General features: G+C 55.1%; 1 non-coding gene across 1 annotated transcript; it reads left to right on the forward strand.

Moving 5' to 3' along the window:
• The first annotated feature begins 22,485 nt into the window (after positions 1-22,485).
• TRNAG-UCC (transfer RNA glycine (anticodon UCC)) lies at positions 22,486-22,570 on the forward strand. Its single transcript has one exon. It is a non-coding gene; the product is annotated as a tRNA-Gly (tRNA).
• The last annotated feature ends 1,652 nt before the right edge of the window (positions 22,571-24,222 follow it).

Below are 24,222 nucleotides of genomic sequence, written 5' to 3' on the forward strand. Positions count from 1 at the left end.
CCTGGGGACCCCGAGCCAGCTTCTGTGCCCCTGGCTCAGGGCAGGGGACCAGGCTGGCAGCTTCGGGGGTGTCCTTATCGTCAAGCCAAGATGTAAGCACCTGGGGGATGTGGCTTTGAGCTTCTCTGGAAGCAGATGCCAGGTGCTGGAGGGAGGTCTCCCCTGGGTGCTGGAGCTGATGTTTTGGTTGGCTTCATTTCGTTCATTTCGGTTTCTTCCTGCCCTGGTCCTTCAGTCTTCCCTGCCGTTCACTCCTCCCTCTCTGTCTCTCTTTGCCTGTGTCTCTCTGTCCATCTGTCTCTCCGGCTGGTCTGATTTCCCTCCATCTCTGGTTCTCTGCTGCTCTCCTTGGCCATTTCCCTCAGATTTACAATGGAAGAAAGCACACCAGGGACAGAGCCCCCGGTCTGGGCTCACGGTCCCAGGCAGGCCAGGGGCGAGTCACGGCCTGGGCCGGCTTCTGTGCTCTCTGTCCTCATACGGTGAATTTGTGTGCCTGCATTTTTGCCTCCTGTGTCTCCTGGGAAGGTATGGGGTTCTTCCTGCCATCGGCCCACTGAGAGACCATGGCCCAGAGTCACCCTCCCTGGGCAAATGAGGGGACAAGCCTGCCGTGCTGGTGTTGAAAATGATGAGCAGTCTCCTGGTCACATAGAGCCATCAGGACTTGCTGGCTAAAAGTAAACCCAGGTAAGCTACTCACCCCCACCCAGGGCATCCTGATTGGGGTGTTCCCCACAAGCACTTCTTCCTGGGAGGATGGCAGAGGCAAAGGTCAGCTTTGGGTGAGGGAGGAGCATCTTCCTACCCAGGAGGCCAGGCTGAGGGTCACAGACCCAGGTCCGGCACCGTGGTCATCTCCCAGAACCAGATGAGCACCTGGATAAAGTCACCAGGAAGGCTGATCTGGCTGGTGATGGGCAGGCCATGGCGTCCCACAAGAGAGGGCTATAGGCAGCTTCCCAGGTGGTTCGCAATGATCCGGCCTCCCAGTCCGCAGGCCCCTGTGTCACCCCCTCCCTTTGCACACGGGCTGGACCTAGTGACTTCTTTCTAACGAATAGCAAATGTGACGCAAAGTCACTTCTTCAGCCTAATGCTCTCCCATCTGAGCTATTTCAGCCAGGTGGCAGGGGTCACTCCAGGGATGTCACATCTTTTTTTTTTTTTTTTATGTTTATTTATCTATTTATTTTGAGGGGGGAGGGGCAGAGAGAGAGAGAGAGAGAGAGAAGGAGAGAGAGAGAATCCCAAGCAGTCTCCACAATCAGCGTGGAGCCCGACGCAAGGCTCAATCTCACGAACCACAAAATCTTGAACCGGAGCTGAAATCAAGAGTCAGGTGTTTAGCCGACTGACCCACCCAGGCGTCCCCAGGAATGTCACTTCTGGGCCACAAAGAGCTTCTGGCTTTCACCTTGTAGGTCCTCTCTTGCCCCGCCTCACTTGCTTCCTCCAATGAGAACTGGTTACTGTGCGATGAGCCGCCCTATGGAGAGGCCACCTGACAAGGAATTGAAAGATGCCTCCTCCTGCCAACATCCACTGGGTGGGGGGGGCGCCCCAACGCCCTCCTGGGTGAGCTCGGAAGCAAGTCTCGTCAGTAGAGCCCGAAAGCAAGCCTGCAGCCCATGCCGACAAGTCGGTTGCAGCCGTGGGGACCGGAGGACCGAGTTAAGCCTTCAGAAACTGTGAAATCATAAATGTGTTGTTTTAAGCTGCTGAACTTTGCAGTAATTCGTTATGTAGCCATCGGCAGCCGAGACAAGTACATGCTGCCCTGCGTTACGAAATCATGTCTTCTATTATGTGAAATTCTACTACAGGCAAATTACTCTGGGAAAAAGTCAGAAGAGTGGTGGCCTCCTGGGAGCAGAGGCAGGACTGACTGGAAAGGGGCCTGAGAAGTCCTTCCGGGATGACGGCAATGTCTTCTGTTCTGACAGGGATATTTATGCTGTGTGGGTACACGCATTTGTCGAAATTCAGCAAATGGCTTTCAAGATGTGTGCATTTCAGTGTATGTACATTTCACACCCAAAGCAGTAAGTGCTAATGTATTTAGGGGGAACTGGACTGATGTCTTCAGTTTACTTTGAAATGCATCAAAAAATAAGATGGACCGATGGATGAATATTGATAAAGCATGTATTATGAAATGTAAGTGGTAGAATTTTACCGGTGTAGCATATGGGTGTTCACTAAAAATTCTTTTCACCTTTGCTGTGTGTTTGAAATTTTCATAGCAAAATGTTGGGAACGATCACTCGCTTAGCAAGTACGGAGTGCTCAATGGGAGAAAATTAGAAGGATAGCATTGTGGGGTGCATAGTAACTCTAATCGAGGTTTGTTTTGCGCTAGGCATCTGATGAGGCTCCTTCACGTGCATGATCTCATTTCATTCTTATGGCCAGTGTACAAGAAAGCGACGATGAGTCCAAATTTACAGATGGGGAAACTGAGGCATGGGGAGACACTCCCTCAAGGTTGTGCAGTGAGCAAGCGGCAGAGCTGGGATTTCCCCAGGTCTGAGTGCTCAGAAGGGTTGAACTGTGTCAGCCTGGGGGTGTCATGACTCTCTGTGCCTCAGTTTCCCAGTCTCCGAAGTAGAGATGCAAACTGCCTTGCGGGTGAAATCAGATAACCGTGGCTACGTCTTTTGAGGCTCTATCTGTGCAGGCTCCGTGCTGTAGCGGAGAGAAGCTTGTGGACGCTTAGGCACGTGGACTTCACCTCTGCGCCCCCTGCTACCCCCACCAGAACAGGTGCACAGTAGGTGTGGCTGCCGAGGCTGGGAGGTGTGGTCGGCTCAGCCTGCCCTCCCTGAGAGCCTGGACTCTTTTCTTCCGAGTCAGCGGCTCAGACACCTGCCCAGGGCTCCTGGGTGCCTCACTCTCACGTGGTGGGTCCCACATGTAGAGGTGAAGTTGCCTCACCACTGCTGGGCTCTGTGGGCCTCACCTCTACCCCTCCTTTCACAAGGGAGGAGGCTGCTCAGTCCATCAGCAGCCCTGGCCTGAGAGGAAAGCCTTCAGGGCCCTGCTCCTGCAAGTATCAGTGCGACACAGGGAGGACTTCCCTGAGTGCACCAGCACCCACAGATATGCATTTGCACAGGGGCTGGACCCAGGGACGGGATGCTGGCCGAGCACCGCCAGTGTACCCGGGGCTTCTCGGCCGTCACTCTCATGTCAGCCTGGAGAAGTGGGTGTTACTGTTCCCACTTCTGTGGTCAGGGATATGGAGACTCAGAGAGGCAAAGGCACCTGATCAGCCAGCTCTAGGGGCTGTGTTCTTTCTGGCTGGCCCCTCGGGTCCTAAGGAGAATGTAAGTGAAAGATAGACCATCCTCGGGGTGCCTGGGTGGCTCAGCCAGTTAAGCATCTGACTTCAGCTCAGGTCGTGATCTCATAGCTCGTGGGTTCGAGCCCCGCGTCGGGCTCTGTGCTGACAGCTCAGAGCCTGAAGCCTGCTTCGGATTCTGTGTCTCCTTCTGTCTCTCTCTGCCCCTCTTCCACTCACACTCTGTCTCTCAAGAACAAATAAACATTTTTTTTAAAAGTTGAAAAAAACAAAAAAAAAACCCCAAAGACTTTCAGGATCACCACAGGTAGTAAATGAAGCTGGAATTGAAATGCAGAGTCTGAATATTTGTTCTTTCCTCTGGCCAGTGTGCCATTGCCTGAAATGCATACAATGTTGGTATAGTCTCCTGCGTTTGGATTATTTTATAGGGTGTCAAAATTAGCATAAACTAGGGGCGCCTGGGTGGCTCAGTTGGTTAAGCATCCGACTTCGGCTCGGGTCATGATCTCGTGGTTCGTGGGTTCAAGCCCCGCATCAGGTTTTGTGCTGACAGCTCGGAGCCTGGAGCCTGCTTCCGATTCTGTGTCTCCCTCTCTCTCTGCCCCTCCCCTGCTCACACTCTGTCTTTCTCTCAAAAATAAATAAACATTAAACAATTTTTAAAAATTAGCATAAACTACATAATAATTTAGTAGTTAAGACAAAAATTTGAGGAATAAGAGATTAGGAGAGGGGCGCCTGGGTGGCTCAGTCGGTTGAACGTCCGACTTCGGCTCAGGTCATGATCTCGCGGTTTGTGAGTTCGAGCCCCACGTTGGGCTCTGTGTGCGTCTCTCTCTCTCTCTCTGCCCCTCCCCCCCCCCACTCTATCTCTTTCTCCTTTGAAAATAAACATTAAAAACAAATAATAAGGGGCACCTGGGTGACTCAGTCGGTTGAGCGTCTGACTTCGGCTCAGGTCACGATCTCGTGGTCCATGAGTTCGAGCCCCGCGTCAGGCTCTGGGCTGATGGCTCAGAGCCTGGAGCCTGTTTCCGATTCTGTGTCTCCCTCTCTCTCTGCCCCTCCCCCGTTCATGCTCTGTCTCTGTCCCAAAAATAAATGAACGTTAAAAAAAATTAAAAAAATAAATACATAAAAAATAAAAAGAAAAAAGAAAATAGAGGATCCTTCCCAGATGTCTGTGGGCTTCTAAGTACGGTAAAACCTCGGTTTGCACGCATAATTCATTCCAGAAACATGCTTGTCATCCAAAGCACTTGCGTATCAAAGCGAATTTCAAGAACCATTGGCTCAGTTGTGATCACATGACGTTCGGCGTCGCGTACGACTCGTGTTGCGGGACATCGCTCGTTTATCAAGTTAACATCTATTAGAAATGTTTGCTCGGCTTGGGTAACACTAAGCCACTCGCGGTCCAAGGTTTTACTGTGTCCTTCACAGCTAATTAACGGACTGACCTGTGTTCACAGCTTTCTCACTGCTCTTCAATCCCCAAAACCCAGACGCTCTACTCCAAACCGTGGTCGCCAGAGGACGGGCAATTTTTCTCTGGAGGACAGTGCGGTGACCAGAGTAGGTCCCCACGGAGGTCAGAGGGCTGGTCCAGGCTGAGGGAAATCGGGGGGTGGCAAGGACTCCATGGGCCCATGTGGCCCCGGGGGCGGTCCCTCGGTGGCAGTGGTTGGAGCGGGTCCGCGATTCCAGCCCGCAGCGCAGGCCTCCTCCTCCCTCTGGGATTCGTGTCCCGTGGATCCTGGGGCAGGACAGGAGGGGAGTCTGAGATGATGGGTTTTTAAGTGGCACTCTGTTTCCCCCAAACCTGGCCTCCTGGGTGGGTAGCCGTGGAGTGAATGCCGGTCGGGCACAATCCACCAGCTTTCTCTTTTCTGCTGCAGATGCGTGTGTGGGTCTCACCCAGAGACCCAGCTGCACAGCACCTTCCCTGAACCTGTCCGTGGCATCAGCCACGCCTGTGACTTTCCTTCTGTCCCCCTCTGGGACGCTCAGAGTTGGCGTCACGTATGAGTCTAACTCCCCTGAGAGACTGACGAAGGACTAAAAGACGGAGACTGTCCGTCAGACCTGTCAGCCTTTGGGAACTGAGAAGCTCTCAAAGCTGGGGTCTGGCGGAGGAGGCCGGGCAGCCTGTGAGAGAGGAGAGTGTGCCCGTTAGTTCCCAGCAGGGACCCTTCCTTGTCCCTGCGGGCAGTGACCCGTCACCCATCGAGGGAAGGGGCCCAGATGCCTGTCCTCTGCCCTGCCGAGTCGCTGTAGACCCTGACCTGGGAACGTCGCCAGCTGCCAGCCCTCGTTCCTGGAGGAGACTCGGCAGCGATTACAGGCTCGAGGCCTCTTGAGGACATGTTTGCACGGCAGGTGGCCCGAGCACGCCAGCAGCTGCCAAGCAAGGTGCCATCTGGGGAGCTGAGGTTTTCCAGCAGAGGGCAGGCCTCGAAGTGCTGTCTGCTGGGGCCCCTCCCTGCCAGGGGAGCCGGGGTCTCCCTAGAGTCTCACTTGCTGCACCCAGAGTGGGGCTCACTTTGTTCTCTGTCCCCAGTGTGCTGGTTGATGCAGCTGGTACAACCCAGCAGGCCCTGAACGGGCCGGGCCGTTGCCTGAGTCACCACAGCCTCTGCCCTCAGCCCCACCGCAGCTGTCGCGTCCTTGCCTGGGGTCACCTGTGTCTGCGTCTATGTCCTTGACGTCCAGGGCTTCCTTGAGAGCCGGGCCGCATCTAAGTGGTCTGGGGACTGCGGCGGCCAGCACAGGGTTGGGGGAGCGGGACACCCTCCTGCTACAAATCGCCTGAAAATGTAGGATCAGTTACCACAAACTTTATTCAGCACATAACTTAGTTTGCAAGGAAGGAAGGGAAAGTCCTGAGAGCCGGAAATGATGAGGGAGCTGACACCGGAAACAGAAGCAAACGCCGACCCTCTGGGGGTCCCAAAGCATTTGCCCATAACAGGAGACTCGGAACTTGAGTTTTAACCGCAACACGGGGAAGCGAAGACATTTTATCATGAGCTCTCGAAAGATTGAGAGTCAGAAGGGAGACCCTCCCCTCAAGCTGGAACCTTCAAAGTGGTATGCTCAGCGTGTGGCTAACCTACAAAGACCAAGCTGCCGGCCAAGAAAGACAACAAGGACACCCCTTTGTCCCGGCGTCTGCAACGTAGGAGATTTTACAGACGTTCCTTCCTGAGAATGTGTCAACTCAGATTGACCTTCACTGGGGATTGGGATCCAGATTTGTAAACTGAGTGGTCCAGAAAACCCCAAGCCAATTAGTGACATAAAGTGGTGTTGGGTTGGCCGGGCCGGGGCACACGGCTGGAGCGTCCCTCCACCCTCTTCTGGGTCCTCCTGGGTCCCCGAAGCACAGCATCAGGCTCATGGTCTCAAATCGCAAAACACAGGAGCAGACAATCCACGATGAGTCATAGTCAGCAGAAACCACGCATGCAAAACTAGATCAAAAGATTTCAGATGTTTGATCAGAACAGAATAAAAATAAGCAAGTTAAAAATGTTTAAAGAAAGAAGGATTGAGAACACAGACAAGGGGGGGAGGGAAGACTATAAAAGTTATCAGAGAGAGACGAGAAAGAGCCAAGTAGAACTTCTAGAGATGAAAAAATGGCATAACGGAGACATGAAACTCGACGGATGGACCGGGTCCCTAGCAGCAAATAGACCTAGTTCCGGAGGGAAAATTAGGGATGACAAGATGGGGCGGAAGCAATGACCAGGATGCGTAAAACAGGACAGAAGAAAATGACACAGGAAATATGAAACGGAGGACAGGAGGTGGGAGCGTTAGGGCAAAAAGAAATGGAACCTCTCTATTTGGAGTTCCAGAAGGAGAAGAGAATGGACGAGAGTCATTGTTCAAAGAGGTAATGGCTGAGAATTTCCTCGCATTGATAAAAGATGTGAATTTCAGTCCGGGAAGCATAATAAATCCCAAGCAAGGGATAAAGAAAAAATTCCACAGTTGGACCCATCGCGGGGATGCAGGCCAGCGCTTGACGAGAAGCCGGAGGGAAGAGACAAAACCACCCCTGAACGGCAGGTGCCTGACAGCACAGAGGCTAGATCTGGAAAGTCGTATCGCCAAATATGAAAATAAACGGAGCAGATCCTAGATCTGCATCAAGTAAAAATATCTTTCAAGAATGAGAAGAAGACACCATTAGACAAAGGCAGGCGGGTGCACAGTTCTCGCAGCCCCTCACGAGAGCCCCTCCTAAAGCACAGTGATGCCTGGAGGAAGGGGGTTCCCAGAGGCAAGAATGGGGGTGAGGATGGTGGGCAAACGGGGAGCGACTTTATAGAGCAATTCTGGTAACGTCCAACCTGGAGGATAAAACGGGTAAAATGTCCATAAGATCCTGGTATTTCCCGTCTTTGGATGCTCGTTGAAGAAATACCAAATATCTCATTCTTTCACAAATGTTTCTGCTTTGCCTGCTCCCCAGATGCACACTGTCAAACTGCGGAATGATAGAGCCATTCTGTGGGTCTCCTGTACCCCAGCCCAGTGGTTCTCACCGAATCATCACCTGGAGGGCTTGTAACCTGCCGGGGGGCCAGGCCCCACCCCAGAGTGACTGATGCAGCCTGAGAACCTGCATTTCCAACAAGTTCCCAAGCATTGCTTGTACTAGACCAAAGGCAGAGGACCTCTGCTCTAGCCTAATGGTCCCCAAGTCTCTCCAGCCTGTGGCAGGGTTAATAATCCTTACTCCTCCAGGAAGCCTTCTGGCATACACACTTTATCAAGCAAGGACTGTTATTTTCATCCGTACCTGCTCAGAATAGAGCAGACGTTAAATCAATTTTAGTTGAATACTTAACTTTGTGAATTTTTTTTAATGTTTATTTATTTTGGAGACAGAGAGAGACAGAACGTGAACGGGGGAGGGCCAGAGAGAGAGGGAGACACAGAATCCGAAACAGGCTCCGGGCTCTGAGCTGTCAGCACAGAGCCCGACGCGGGGCTCGAACTCACGGACCGCGAGATCATGACCTGAGCCGAAGTTGGACGCTTAACCGACTGAGCCACCCAGGCACCCCTTAACTTTGTGAATCTTAAAAAAAATCCCTCCATCAAGAAATTACTGACACACACACACACACACACACCTTTTCTCTTCACCAGAGTTAACACATCTCCTGTACTCTTAGGAAGCCTTCCTGAGTGCTGGCCGTGTGCCAGGCCTGGCCCTGGACCGTAGGTGATCCCACTGCCCCTTGAGTGGGCTAAGTAGGGTTCCCCAGGGGCTACAGTCCAGGTGCTTTTTTCTAAATATGGGGTCTTTGGCCCTGGGATGTTTCTAACTCCCCCTCCTCCTCAGACCCCCAGTGCACCCTGCTCCACTGTCCACACTGAAGGCCGTGCCCCTGAGGGGTTGGTTTAGGGTCCTGAGACAGTCCTTCCTGCCCCTCCTCTCCGCTGAAGCCGTCAGTTGCCTGGCAGGGGGATTAAGCGGAACGCCACGGGCAATTGATCCCAACAAGCTTAAGACGTCCCCGTTCCAGGAGAAGGCCCTGGTGACAGGAGCGGCTGCCGGCTGGCGGGACTCCTGCCCGAGCAGCTGCGAGCCCCTCGCCCGTCAGTGGGGAGGGAGGACGGTGCTGGGCATGTTGGGAGCACAATGCACCCCCACCCCCCACCCCGCGAGGGGCTGGAGTTTCTGGCGCTGCCCTGAGAAGTGCCCAGAGGATTCAGGGGTTGGGGGACAGCAGGGGAGCCTGGGGGTGCCCACGTGGCTGATTTATGAGGCCGGATTAAGAAGACGGATGGCCTGTCCCTTAGCCAAGAAATAAGTTGCTCTGCCAACCTCTGAAGGGCACAACCGTGGAGGAGGAGAACGTGCAGCCCGAGGTTCACGGCAGTAAGGAGGAGTGATGGGTTGAAGCAGCTGAGTATCAGGAAAGATACCTTGGCTGTGAAATCTGTTAAGGCTGGAAGCCAGCTCTGGCAGGAAGCGCCGGGCCTGCTTTCTTGGACGCGGAGAACTGACTGGCCTGGGTGTGGGAGGCACACGTGGGAGACGCGCTCGGCCCTGGGGAGGCTAATCGGATTCAGCCCGAGACCGTTTCTCTGAAGTCATAATTGGCAGTGCGATTGCCCTGCTCTCTCTGGGCCACCTCATCCCCATCGGGGCAGGGAGGGTTCCAGCCGGGGCATCAGGGGGCTGCCGGGGCCAGGAGCAGCTAGGAGGGGGTGCCCAGAGAGGGACACTGGTCTGATGGAGGTGAGCCGCAGTGCAGCTCGGGCCTCGCTCTCCCCTGGGGGCAGCGGTTTGTTCTCCTGACATCCGGGGGGGGGGGGGTGGGGTGGGGGACGGGCAGGCACCACAGCAGGTGCACAGCAGGGCGGGCCTTCCAACAACCTGCCCACCAAGCAGGTTGGTTCCAGAGCCCAGCTGTTTAGGGTCCCTGGCATTTTAGGAGACTGACCTGCGGGGTCGGGGGAAGCACTGGGAAGGCCGACCTCGCCACCCGGCCACGTTCCTGAAAGCACGTCCAGAGATCTCACCCCAGCGCCCTGGGGAAGCACGCTGCACCTTGGAACTTTCCTGAACTAATCACCAGGCTTCACAGGAACTCGGATCCCTGGGCGGCAGATGTCCCCACGCGGGGTCACTTGCTGAGTAACCGGACGGCGTGTGCCAAGGAGAGCTTCCTCGCTGGAGGAAGCAGCCCGTGACTCAGGCTCTGACTCAGTGCCCAGCCGGAGCGGGCACAGGCTGTGCCCGCTCGGGGGCGCCAGGGAGGAGGTGCGGGGACTTGGGGAGCGCGGCCCGCAGGGCCCTCCTCCCACCGGCCAGCCTCAGGCATGGCCTCCTGAGCCTTTGCTGTTTCACTTGGTTTTCATGAAGCCCCGGGAAGCAGGGACTGGTTCTCCCCATTTTGCCACGAGAAGGCCGAGTGTTCGGGGAGCTAAAGTTACGTAAAACACTTGGTCCACGTTAGCCCTTAGTGGGTGTTCTTATATGCCGCCTGCCTTCTGAGCACCGGCATGGGCTGTTTCCCTGGGTCCCGCTCAGGCCACTGGGCTGAAAAACACAAATGTCCTCACGCAAATGTCCCTCTCCGGGGAAGGTCTTTACGGGCCCCTGGCGCAACTCGCTTTGACCGCCGTCTCCCCGGACAGTCTGATCTGGCCTCCTGGACGCGGTCTGGGGTGTCCTGTCCACCTCCAGGCCCCTCCCAGACCAGCAGCTGGTGCCTGCGCCCCTCCCCTCGCTGCCCTCCCCTCCTCTTCCTGGCCTTCTGCTTCAGAACAACCTTGCTGTTGTCTTCGCAACTTTCTTGCTGGCTGAGAGCGGCTTTTGGAACGCGAACCATTCATTTGTGGGATTTTTTATTCACCCGTGAAAATTTGCATTCAACAACAGGGAACAGGGAGTAAGACAGAACTGCAAGTGTGAAGTCCGCCCCCAGAGCAGGTCCCCCGCAGGAGCAGCGGCCGGTCTCAGCCCCGGGCTCCTGGGGCAAGCTCGGGCTCCCCAGAGTCCTGCGCGGATCTGGGGTTAAAGCACCCAGCTGCAGAGGGGATGGGCACGCTAAGCGGCCCCGCACCCGGTAGATTTGTATTCAGGCAAGGCTCTGGGAGGAAGTAATAAAAAATGGGAGGCGGGGGGAGCCTGACACGTCCAAACAAGATTTCTCATTAGTTTGAAAGATGGTCTAGGACCTAGGTCTATAATCAAAAGGATGGATTGTGTCCTGATTAAGTTGTCTGGAACTTGGAAATAGCTCACAGCTTCTGTCCTGACCTTCACAGAGGTCCCCAAAGACACGAGGCTGGAGTCCAAAGTGACTCTGTCCAGTGTGAGGTGGCGTTAAGATCCCTCATTAGCCAGGGCGCCTGGGGGGCTCAGTCGGTTAAGCGTCCGACTTCGGCCCAGGTCATGATCTCACAGTTCGTGAGTTCGAGCCCCGCGTCGGGCTCTGTGCTGATGGCTCAGAGCTTGGAGCCTGCTTCGGATTCTGTCTCCTTCTCTCTTTCTCTCTGTCCCTCCCCCACTCACGCTCTGTCTCTCTCTCCTTCAAAAATAAACATTAGGAAAAAAAAAAAAAGTTCCCCCATTAGCCTCACCCAGCCAATTCCAGGCCCCTGGCCTTCCCAGCCCCTGGAAAGGACCGGAAGGACGGGAAGGTGCCAGGTGGAGGGGCCAGGGTGCCGCAGGGCCCGTGGCCAGTGTTGGGCCTGGCTTCTCCCTGGGCCTCAGGGTCCCCGCTGGGGGACAGCGATCATCATCCTGCCCGTGGAGTGGCCCTGAGGATTCTCTGTGAGATCAGGCCGCTGCTCTCAGCGGACCCCCCACTTCCTCTCTTGCCACCATTGGTGAGAGAGGCCGGCTGCCTGCTGAGCAGCTGAGTCCAGGATGCCTGCTTCCTGCAGGTGGGGGCATGGATGCCATCACCCCAGCCAGGCCAGGTGCCCAGTGCTCAGACAGGCCCTGCAGCTTTAATTGGAGCCGAGAGCATCTCTACCTGGATCCTGGGGAGTCGGACCACATTGAACGAGGAGTCATTTCTCAGCCCAGATGCGTCTTCCTCCTGGAGAAAGGTCTTGAAGTGCCTAATAAACAGTTCAAAAGCAGCTCAGTGTGGCTTTGTCAGTGACACCAGCTACATAAAAATGATAAGGGCCATTTATCTTCTGTGTTTAGAACCTGAAAGCAAGATTCTGAGGACTGAGGCTATATGTTAATAGAATTCCTGTTACCTGGAGCTCACTGGCAGCACCCTACCTTCCAGAAGCAAGGCCTCTGGGGACAGCCTGGAGCCATCATTAGCGAATGCTCCACAAGCTCTTCAATCAGTGACCAGGTTTAATAGCTGTGAGGGCCTCTCCCTCCCCAGGGCTGTCTGAGTGTAATAGCCTGCCTTGTTGCCTGCCTGCTGTCCCCAGGCCTCGTGCCCTTGACTTTTGTTATTGTTCCACCTGTAGGATGAAGCCCACTTCTGTTCTGGGACCTGCCCAGGCCTCTAGTTCTCTATGCTCAGGCCCTGAGCCAAAGGGAAGTGAGTTTCAAGCCCTGAGGACTTGGCTTCCTGTCTCCTGAATGCCTTCGGTGTCCTTCCTCCCTGACATCGGCTGCCCTCTGCCCACTCTCCCAGCCTTCTCTCTGCTCCCCGTCTCGAAAATTCACACTAGCTACAGTACCTCACACGCTCATGCTCCTCCTTCCACTTTTGCTAATGCCGATCCCTCGGCCTGGGTACCCTCCCCTCCCCAACTCCCTGGGCTTTGCTGGATGAGCGCCTACTGGTTTTACAAGACGTGTCTGTAGCATTTCCTCCTCCAGGAAGCCCTCTTGAAGCTGCAGGACGCTGCCTGCTCTCAGCACACTATGTTTTCTCATTGCTTGTTTTGGATCTGTCCCCCATGTCCCATCGCCCCAGGAAGCCAGCTGTACCCAAATACCAGCCCATGAGGCTCCCTGACCCTGTCACTCCCGGGGCACCTTCTCCAGAACAGACACTGACTTCCGTCCAGATGGAGCCTCAAAACTAGCGTGAGAGGTCCATCCTGTACCAGCTGGGACCCTGGGGGAAGGTGGGCGGTCTGGAGGGCTCCAGGGACCTGTTCTGCGGCCTCCCCCCTTGGAGACCAGCTGTCTCGAGGGAAGGAGGGGGCAGCCCTGGGCTCTCTGCTCCAGGGAAAGGGGACTGAAGCCCACCTTGGCTAACAGCCCTTCCTCCCAGATCCCCCTTGGTTATGGCTGCTCTCAGAGGTACCTTCTTACCCCCTGGAGAGGACCACTTGTCTCCGAGGGTCGCTGTCCCCCAGCAAACCCACCTGAGAGTCACGTCATCTTGGTTCTAGTCACATGTTCTTATCAGGGGCCTGAGAGAGGACCCAGGGGCACCAGCATGCGGGTCCATCTGGAACCCCCTTGGGCAAGTAGCTCCCAGAGCCTCAGAGCCCGTGAAGGGTGAAGACAAGGACCCAGATGGAGTCCCTGAGCGCAAGGGTCACATATGTGCCTTGAATGGAAGTCTCGCTTCTACTTGTCGTGGCGATGGGCGGGGACAGGGTTGGGAAATAGCCCACTGGGGGAAAACTTTTTTATTTTCCAACTGATACAAGCCGCAGCCACAATGTGTCCCTCCAAGGCGCACTGTTCCCTTTTCCCACAATGCAGAGCTTCAGAAGGGTAATAAACCACACCCATTCCCAAGCGAGGCAGGTCTGTCTGTCGTCTCTTCGTCATTACCCCGTGGCCTCAAGCTCCCAGCAGAGGACTGCGGTGCAGCCGCAGAGGTGATCTCAGGAGTCAGGGCGCGGCCAGCCCAGCAGCCCTTGGGGGACCCCAGAGAGACACGGTGGGGTGCAGCCTGGTCCTTGCTTGGGTTCCTTCCGTTTCTCAGAAGTGCTGCTGGTGCAACCCCAAACCTCCCCCCTGCCAAGACTCGGAGGGATCCAGGGTGCACACCTAGTTCAGGGAGTTGGGCTGGGGCTTCGACGTAACTTGGTACAAGTGGAGGGAACATGGGATTTGAGTCAGCAACATCGGTGTTGGAAGCCGCCGCACTGGACTCAGTCAGGACCCAATGTGAGACATGACCCTGTCATTTCTTGGCAAAGGATGGACCCTCTCGGCCTCAGTGTCCTGACTGCAAAGGGACAATGGGCTTAGTGCACCCTCACAGGGTCTGGGTGAGGCCCCTGTAAGGGCATCAGTCAGCATTTGCTGGGTGAGCAGAAGGGGACAGCCGGGTCTCTGTCCCAGGAGCCCACAGCCAGATGAGGGAAGCATCATCGTCACTGTGTTGGATCGGAAGGAGCAAACCTCTCTTGACCCAGTTTATTTTATTTTACTATTTTTAATTTTTTTTAATGTTTATTTATTATTGAGAGACAGAGAGACACAGAGTGTGAGCTGGGGAGGGGCAGAGGGAGGGGGAGACACAGAATCCAAAGCAGGCTCTGGGCTCCGAGCTGTCGGCACGGAGCCCGACGTGGGGCTCGAACCCACAAACCGTGAGATCATGTCCTGAGCCGAAGTCGGTCGCCCAACCGACTGAGCCACCAGGCGCCCCTCTTGACCCAGTTTAAATACAGTGAGCTTGTTGTCAGGATGAGGGGGATATCCCGGGACTTAACTGCCAGGAGAGAGGGCATCTCTCCCGGCCTCTCTCTGGGATATTTGCCCTCTGCCCCTCTCTGCGTGCCAGCCCCATGCCCAGGTGACAGGCAGTGCTGGGCCTGCTTTCCCATGACGTAGCCTCGTGGGTAGCTTTCATTCTCAGCCATACCCCCAAGCCCCCAGAACCAGAACCATCTGCCAGACGTCTCATCGTCCCCAGATTTCCAGGACAGGAGTCCCATTAGCCCTGGTCTGATTGGGGTGGACAGGGCCTGGTCTTCTGGAACGTAGGGGGGGACTCTTTTTACCACCAGGGGCAGAACAAGATGTCTTTGGAAGGTGTGTAGGTGCATCTCCAGTAGAGACAAAGAGACCTGCATCGTCGGCTGTGGGAGCCCACGAGGGGCAGAGGCCTTGTGTGTGTGTGTGTGTGTGTGTGTGTTCTAGGGGATCTCACAGAAGAGGAAGATTTAACCCAAGGTCACAAGCTTCCAGGGGCTGGACTAGGCCTTCTGTAGATCCCTACCTCCAGTACAAGGTCCGACTGGAGGAGATCATGAATGAATGAGTGAATGAACCACCATCAAAATATGGGTGGGTTTGGGGCATCTGGGTGGCTCAGTTGGTTGAGCATTTGACTCTTGATTTTGGTTCAGGTCATGATCCAAAGGGATCATGGGATCGAGCCCCACATTGGGCTCCTTGTGGAGCATGGAGCCTGCTTAAGCTTCTCTCTCTCCCTCTGCCCCTCCCCCATTTGCACGAGGGCTCTCTCTCTCTACAAAAATAAATAAGTAAAATAATAATTAAAAAAAAAAAAACCAACACGGGTGGGCTTGGTGGTGAGGCCTATATCAGAGCTCACAGGAAGGGTCCGTGGACAGGCCAGGCAGGGCCAAGGGGACCACCCAGCAGGCCGTGGGCTGACCCCACAGGGAGCAGAGAGCCCGGATGAACTTTGACCTAACAATTCACCTCTAGGACTTCATTCCAAGGAATTACTTGCACAAATACACAAAGCTATTTACTACAGCATGGAAGCAACCTAAATTTCCATCATAATGGGATTGAAACACTGCACACCATGGGGCCCCCCACAGCGGAATCCAGGCTCCATTAGAGAGGATAAAGTGGGTCTGTGCGCCTGGTGTGCAGAGGGCTGCCAGATGCATTGGGAAATGACACACAGTTTGTGTAAGGAAAATCAGGGACGGGCGGGCGGTGTGACCTCACACCGGGATGAAGAGGGTGGAGGGATAGAGGCTGCGAAGCCGGGAAGGGATTCTTACTCACTGTAAACCCTTTTGCTTTCCTCTTTTTTATGTCTGTTTCTGTTAGAAAGCAGTTATTAAACATGGAATATAACAACAGACAAAACTTGTGTGGTGCCTTTCTGGCAGGAAGGGAGCGTGTTATTGCCCTTGAACCTAGAGGTGGGTGACCTTGGTCTAGACTGGGGGCTCAGGCTGACTCCAGGGTAGGGGTTGCAGAGGGAGAGGGATGGGGAGGGTGTGGGAGGGTTGGTCCCCACAGGTGGATCCAGGAGGGAGCAGGGAGTGACAGCAGGCTCAGGGCAGGGGCTGAGGGAGGCAGGAACCCCGGCGGTCTGGCTGGGCCCCGGGCACGCAGATCAGCGCCACAGCAGAAATAATTGTGTGAACGCGAGCAGTCCGAATGGAATCCTGTAAAGATCACCACTGCTGTGATGGGCGGCGGGCCGCCCATCGTGTGTCTTGGGCGGTACTAGGCCATTTTCACATCTGATCTCCCTGACTCCTCTGAAGACGGCGGGTCATGAGCGCTGTGAGGACGCCCACTGTCCAGACGAGGAAGCTGGGGCTCGAGGGAGTGGGGCATGGGGTCTAGGGGACACAACGGGCAGCCGCAGAAGAGGGGACTTGGAACGCGGGACTGTCTGGTGCCAGGCTGTGCAAGTTTTCGGAGATGCTGAGGGCCCCAGACACGCAGCGGACACCAGGGCGAGCAGGCGCAGGCAGGGTCTCGTCTCAGGTCACCCCTGGGGGCTGGAGCCAGCTGCTGCGCGGACCTTGGCTGGTCCTGGTTCTGGCCCTGTGACTGGGTGGCCCGGAGCATGCTGAAACTCGACGGTGGCTCTGGTCGGTGATGGGGATGGTGACTCCTTGCCAAGGCCTGCTTGGTGGGATCTGTGTCTGGGCACCTGAACCCTAGGGGAATGTCCTGACGTCGTGTGGCCTGGGAGGTGGTGACTTTGCAGAAAAGATTCGCCGTTTCCTCTGAAGGTGCCCAAGCCGAGGCTAGGGGCACTGTGATCTTGACTGCTAGGTGCCCTTGAGGAAGGAGAGGTCCAAAGGAAGCAAGGGAGGGGCCTGGGGAGAAGGCCTGGGAGTTCTCTCCCTATGAAACTCTAACCTCCGCCCCACCCTGGGCCACCGAGTGGCTGTGGACATTGGCCTTTGTGTCCAACAGACACAATTGCAGGGAGGGGCTTGGGAACACATGCCTGAGCTGGGCATTTGCTGGGGAATGGGGTCAGAGCATGAGCTGGCAGGACTAGATTTATTTAGAAGAATTTGGTGAATTTGTGATTTTTAATAAAAGTAACTGCAAAGCGGAAAAACATGAGTTCCTCCTGTTCTCACGGTTACCTGCACAACAGTTACCGGCACAAACACCCAGGACCATCTCCCCCGCTCTCCCTGCCCATGGCCACCCCCACCGCCCTGAGATGCTTGGCCATAGTTAAGCAGAAATACGTAGGATTAATTTATTTTTGCTACATGGGCTTGGTGGGATTTACCACATTCAACTAACATTTCTTAAGTACCTACTGTGTGTTCGTACAGCCCGGCTGGGAGGATGGACACACATTGGGGCCTCGCTCCCGGTGCCACATCTCAAGTTCCTCCCGAGGCTTTGAGCACCTTCTCTCTTGTGAGTCCTGGGAGCTGACCCAGATGTCGCCATAGCCTGGGAAGTCCTGTGGCTGGGGCCCTGCCCCCTGCCCCCCCCCCCAACCCCTCGCCTCTCTGTGCTCCCTCCCCTCTCCCCTAACACGCAGGGCCCATCTAGCCCCCCAAGCATCCAGCTCTGCGATGGAAGAAAGCAGTTCAGACCCTGAGCCTGGGACTTCCTAGTGAGGTGAACCCCCAGCCTCAGCCTCGTCGTGTCTCAAATGAAGATAAGAAGAACCAATCATTGGGGGACATACTGGCCCTAAAGCGCCGAGGGCCGTGGAGTCCTTGTCGCTGTTATAAGTGATACGTGGGGAGTAGGGAGCCGAGCAATCTGCAAGCCGAGGCTCCCAGACACAGGCAGAGCGACATGACAGCGGCCCCCGGCCCTCGGCCACCATCCAGTCTTGCCCTCTTGTCCTCCCTCAACCTCTCAGGGGCCAAGCCCGAAGGCTCTCTCGGTCCGCTTGCCTGCCTCCTATGCCACCTTCCCTGCTGTGACTTTAAGAAGCAGTGCCCATCCCCCCAGCCCAGGGGCCTCCCAGCCCAGGATTTTGAAGACATGAGTGTGAATGATGGTACTGGGCCCGCCTGGCTGTCCGCGGGGGCAGGGGCTCCCTCTGGGGTCTCCGGATCCAGAATCAGTCTGGGCAGCTTCTGGAATGGACACCCTTGTTCCACAGTCAGCCCGTAGTCCACACACACCAGATCCTGTCCTTGAAGCCGGCGGGGAGGAGAGCAGGGAGCAGAAAAAGGAGACCCCGCCGTGCGGCTCCACAGCCCCGCCACACGCACTCTGGCAGCGAGGAAGGCCGGGGTGCTGTGGTGGACATTTGTCATTCACTTGGGCCACCCGAACCCAGTCCTGAGCTCCTGAGTCTCAGTGGGGCAGGAGTGGGGGGAGACCCCTTTCTCCTCTCTCCGGCGGCAATAGTCTTTGCTGCAGAAGTGGCCGTGGTGTGACTGCCGGGTCTCAGGATCACTGAGCTCGAGCTCCACATTGGACCAGCCCAATGGCACCATGCGGATGGTGTGGGCGGTGCTTCTGGAAGCTCCAGCCCTCCTACCCAGGTCCTTTCAACGAGACCATTTTTTGCTGACAGTGCAGACCCAGCTTCTGTGCTTATAGCCAAGAGCCCCGATTGGTAGTCGTACTGGGGTTGGCTCGTCCCTGTGCACGGTCCCTACTGACCCTTGTCCCAACCCGACGTGGAGCCTCGTACCTTTCAGTCCTTGACAAATACTTGGACTTGTTTGTTTGGTTTTCTTTTAGTTTTTTTCTTTTTAATGTTGCTTTATTTTTGAGAGAGAGACGGAGCATGGGCGGGGGAGGGGCAGAGAGAGGGAGACACAGAATCTGAAACAGGCTCCAGGCTCTGAGCTGTCAGCCCTGAGTTTGAGTTTGTCAGAACTCAAACCTTGAGATCATGACCTGAGCTAAAGTCTGAACTTAACAGACTGAGCCACCCAAGTGCCCCTGTTTGGTTTTCTTTTAAATGTTTATTTTTGAGAGACAGAGAGAGAGAAAGAAAGAGAGAGAGAGAGAGAAAATGCACGAGTGGGGGAGGAGCAGAGAGTAAGGGAGACAGTATCTGAAGCAGGCTCCCCACCGTCAGTGCAGAGCTCTACTCGGGACTTGAACTCACAAACCATGCGATCGTGACCTGAGCCCAAGTCTGATGCTCAATCGACTGAGCCACCCAGGCGCCCCATGATTTCTTTTCACATATGTGCACACCGCACACCCATGTAATCGTCACCTACATCAAGACGTGAAACAACACCCCACAAGGGCCACTCATGCACTTCCCAGTCAATCCCAGCTGCCCCCGTGCAGGGAACCACTATTCTGAATTCTATCACAATATACTAGTTTTGCCCATTCTTGAAGCTTACATAAAAGGAATCCAACAATGTGGTCTTTGTGTCTGACCTCTTTCACTCAACCTAATGTCTGTTGTGTGTCATTTATTGGTTCCTACTGTATTGTATTTTTAAATCCAAGATAGTGAACGTATAGTATAATAATGACTTCAGGAGTAGAATTTAGTGATTCATCACTTACATATAATACCCAGTGCTCATCCCAACAAGTGACCTCCTCAATACCCCTCACCCATTTAGCCCATTCCCCTACCGCTGCCCCTCCAGGAACCCTCAGTTTATTCTCTGCATTTAAGCGTCTCTTATGGTTTGCCTCCCTCTCTCTTATTGCCTTATTTTGTTGCTTCCTCTTAACCTCTGGGGTGTATTCCGTTGTCCAGGTAGAGCACAGTCTACCCTTTCTCCTATTGGTGGACATTAGACCATTTCTTCTGTCTTCCACAGATACAGTTGCCAGAACCTTCTTGCACTTGTCCTTTGGTAGATGTATGGACTCTTTCCTCTCAGGTATATATGCCGAGGGGGGATTGCTGGGTCATCGGGTAGGCACGTGACAGTAACCAGGGGTGTGCTGGTAAATGTTTCACCACCAGCTCTTTGGGGAGGAAAAAAATCGTGAGTTGTAGTGTTGGCCAGTTCCCACGGTGCAAATCATTTGGTGGCGGGTTTCAAGCTACGGACGGGAAGTCATTACACCCAGAATTAGAAAGAGACGCAGGTCGCCAGACCTCGGGGTCCACGTGAATTGGCTCAGGAATGCCACTGGGCCTCTTTTCCTCAGTAACTTGTTCAACTAGAACAGGGCCTATGATGCAAAGACTAGGATGTGTTGTGCCACCCGGTCCGTGCAGCGCATGTCACACGTTATACTTCCATTAGTTGCCAGCTGTCACCCCTGACCAGTCTTTGGATAGAAGGGTAAGTGTCCACATCTTACCTGAACATTAAAAAGGGAACGTACTGGGGCGCCTGGGTGGCGCAGTCGGTTAAGCGTCCGACTTCAGCCAGGTCACGATCTCGAGGTCCGTGAGTTCGAGCCCCGCGTCAGGCTCTGGGCTGATGGCTCGGAGCCTGGAGCCTGCTTCGGATTCTGTGTCTCCCTCTCTCTCTGCCCCTCCCCTGTTCATGCTCTGTCTCTGTCCCCAAAATAAATTAAAAAACGTTGAAAAAATAAAAAGGGAACGTCCTGAGGCCAGCGTGGCCATGGCAGTTAAGATCTTCAAGGTGAAGGGTGGTGAAGAGCTGGCCCCCACCCCAGAAGTGTCCTTCTGACGCCAACCTTGGAGGATCTAGGTTTTACCGCTATTATTACTTTTTTTAATGGTTATTTAGTTTTGAGAGAGAGAGAGAGGGCATGAATGGAAAAGGGCACACAGAGAGAGAGGGAGACACAGAATCTGAATCAGGCTCCAGGCTCTGAGCTGGCAGCCCAGAGCCCGACACAGGGCTTGAACTCACGAACCTTGAGATCATGACGCGAGCCGAAGTCGGACGCTTAACCGACTGAGCCACCCAGGCACCCCGAGGTCCTACCATTATTAAAGAAAATAGCAAATTCTTAATAGAAACCAAGGCTCAGAGAGCGGGGCCAAGTTGAATGCCACCTCTAAAGCTGGGTGTTTGGAAAGAAGATATCAAATGTCAGAGGAATGAGTCTCTAATGGTGGCATTTCAGTCTCCCCTGCAGGCTGGTCGGGGAGAGAATGGCTCTACACCCCTCAAATGACCCGAAGCTCTCCTGGAAGGCTGGGCCCCACCAGCCAGGCCTTTCTGCTTCATGTGAAAGCCTCCCAATCCCCCCACTGTGCATCGTGGATGGTATTTTATGGGCAATAAAGAGCCAGCCCTCATCAGCTGGAGTGCGTGGAGCCTTTCCAGCCCAGGCACGCCGAGGCTGTTAACCGACACACTGCGCTGAGGGCCCGAGGCCACCACCGAGGGCACATCTGTTCCCAAGAAGCACTCTGTGACAGCCTTTTGTCTCCTCGCCCGTCCTCTCTGCCCGCGGTGGTGGTGCGGCGGGGGGAGGGCTTGACGGAGTGTTCCCGTTCCTTCCCAGCCGCCGCCCCGAACTTCACCTCCTTCCCCATTCTCCTGTGGCTGGCCATCAGGTGCTGACGTGTCCCTTGACTCTCCCCCATTCCAGACATTTCCTGGCTCCCCACTGCCTGCCAGAGAAAGTCCCAGCTTCTGCGTATGTCTTCTTAAAGGCTCTCGCAGATGGTGGACGTGCCTGCTTTCCAGAACATCTCCTGTCACTCACCACCCGGCCCTTCCCTGCAGACGCTCTGCTCATCGATGCGTGCCCTGTGCGCTCCATCGAGTGCGCTGGCCCCACGTGTCACCTGGTGGAGCTTTGCCCGGAGGACTCGGCTCCAACGACGTCTCTTCCGTGAAGCCTTCCAGGACTTGCATGTCGTCTCCCTGTCTCTGGCAGAATTAGTCGCTCCACCCCAGCACGACACAGCTGCCTCCAGAATGGTCCGCTGTGGGGTCATGAGGAGGACCTGTCTCCAGTCTGTCTCCAGTCACAGACAGGTCACCTTCCTTTTGGTGTCCTCCATGCGGAGCGTTGACCCTGGCCCTTGGCGGAAGCACTAACGTCCCCGGTTTATTACATTCAGTGAAGAAACGTCGCTGTGCTTGGAATGACCGCCAATACGGCCCTACCTGAAAGTGGTCCGGGGGTGGGGAGCACACGGTGGGATGCCACTCAGCGTCTTGTCTCCGAGGACGGGTCCCCAGGCTCTCCCGTGGTGGCAGCAGTAAAAGGAGCCTGAGTCTGAGCTTTGCCTGTACCCCGAAGCTGGACTTCTAGAATGGCCTTATTTTTCTTTCTCCGTCCCACCTCCTCCAGTGGGGTGGCAGAGGGGCTGTGTGAAGAGTGACGAGGGAGCGTGGGGCAGGCGGAGGGCAGAGTGGAGCTAACAGCACAGCCCCACCCCCAATGCGGAATAAGTGTGATATTCCTCGAACACTCCCGGCTACCCAAGAACAAAGGAAAGGGGTTAAAGTGCTTGCCAGGGTGATGTGGAAAACTCAGGCAAATGAAAAATTAAATTCCCTCGCTGCCTCTAGCCCATTGCCAAGTCCTTGAAACCAGCAGAGTGACCTCCCTCTAGGAGCTCGGCTGCCTCCATGATGACACTTTGCCGGGGGCCAAAGGGAATCCTGGCTTAACATTATCCGGACGCCCCAGGATCCTGTAAGTCTACTTTAACAGATAAAAATTCCTTTGGAGGGGTGCCTGGGTGGCTCAGTTGGTTAAGCGCCCGACTTCCGCTCGGGTTGTGATTTTGCAGGTCGTGGGTTCGAGCCCCGCGTCGGGCTCTCTGCTGTCAGCACAGGGCCTGCTTCGGATCTTCTGTCCCCCTCTGTCTCTGCCCCTCCCCTGCTTGTGCTCTCTCTTTTTCTCTCTCAAAAATAAATAAGAGATTTCCTTCTGTCCCGCGGCCCTCGCGGTCATTCTGATCTCCTATAAAAAGACCAGAAGGAGATAGCCTTGGTGGTTCACAGCGGGGAGACTGGGATTGGGGTAGGTTTTGTTCCCTTCCTCTGTCTCAAAGTGGTTGTTTTTGCCAGGAGAGTCTGTCACTACCCTCATCTTAACTGAGCCCCGGCTAGAAGCTGGCAAACGCATACAGGAGGGGGGTGAAATCAAAAAGTGAACTTTAGCCTCAACGACGAGTAAGTTCTGCTTTCAGCATTTGGGACCAGGGTGTCATGGGAGCCAGGAGGAGGCCGGGGTTCTGGGGGGTTTGAGTCCTGCTCCCCGACTCGGGAGCGTGGCCTCGGCCGTCCCTCGGCTTCTCGGAGACCCGGCCTCTCACGGGTGACACGGGGCGATCATGCTTATTTCCAGATGTCGCCAGAGGACCAGATGAAGTAATGTGTGGGAAAAACACCGTCCCCACTGGAAAACTAGCGTGTCGCCACTAGTCGCTGAGGGTCTTCTACCCTTTCAACGTGCGCGAGACAGCCACACAATAGCATATCATCCAGCTTCAGGAAGAAGGAAATTCTGACACCTGCTAGGACACGGGTGAACCCTGAGGACGCTCTGCTCAGCGGAATAAGCCTTGTGGGAACAGACCAATGTTGCACAGTTCCACTTCTCTGAGGTCCCCGGAGTAATCAAAGTCACGGACACAGAAAGTAGAATGGTGGTCGCCGGGGGCCGGGGGAGGCGGGTGGGGAGTTCGAGTTGAAGGAGCAGTCCGTCTGGGCAGACGGACGGTGGGGATGGTCGCGCAACAGGAGTGAGGCAGGGAAACTGAAGGGACCCCTCGAAAGACTGCTTGTTTCGCTGCCTCTCCTCTTGCCGGCACCCGCACCCGCACCCACGCCTTACGCGTGGCTTGCGGAACCGCGTGTGCATCCTCCTCGAGAAGGCCGAGGATTTAATGAGCTCTTTGGAGTGTTCCAGCACAGTAGACAATACCTAAGGGGTGACCGGGCGGGCTCGTCACGAACGTTTTCCAAGAGGCCCGACTCACCCAGACCCCCGACTCCCTCCAGGGCATCAGTGACTTACGGAAAACCCCGTCTTTGCTCCCGGCTGCCTGAGAAGACATGTGCACAGGACCACCGTCCTGAACCAAACCCCCAGGCCCCCAGCAAAGACGAGACCCCCTCTCCTCTCCTTCCAGAGTCTCCCGGACACTCCGTCTGCATCTGTACTCTCTCTGCGTCTTCAATCTCTGCTCGCACTTCCTTTCGCCTTACATTTGATTTCTCTCCCGTGCGACGCCAAGGACCCTTTCGGCTGCTCCCGCGGGACCCCCTCTGGGTCCTCGGACCCGCCAGCCTGCATCGATATGAATGTACTTAATGCCACTGAACTGTACGTTTAAAAATGGCTAAAGTGGTAAGTTTTATGTTACGTACATTTTACCACAATACAAAAAAAAAAAAAAAAGTGTGACAGCTACTTTGGGAATAAAAAATGAAGGGATGGAAATACATACTTTATTTCCAGAAAA

The sequence above is a fragment of the Prionailurus viverrinus genome, chromosome B4 (assembly GCF_022837055.1).
Source record: "Prionailurus viverrinus isolate Anna chromosome B4, UM_Priviv_1.0, whole genome shotgun sequence".
In the NCBI taxonomy this organism is placed as follows: domain Eukaryota; kingdom Metazoa; phylum Chordata; class Mammalia; order Carnivora; family Felidae; genus Prionailurus; species Prionailurus viverrinus.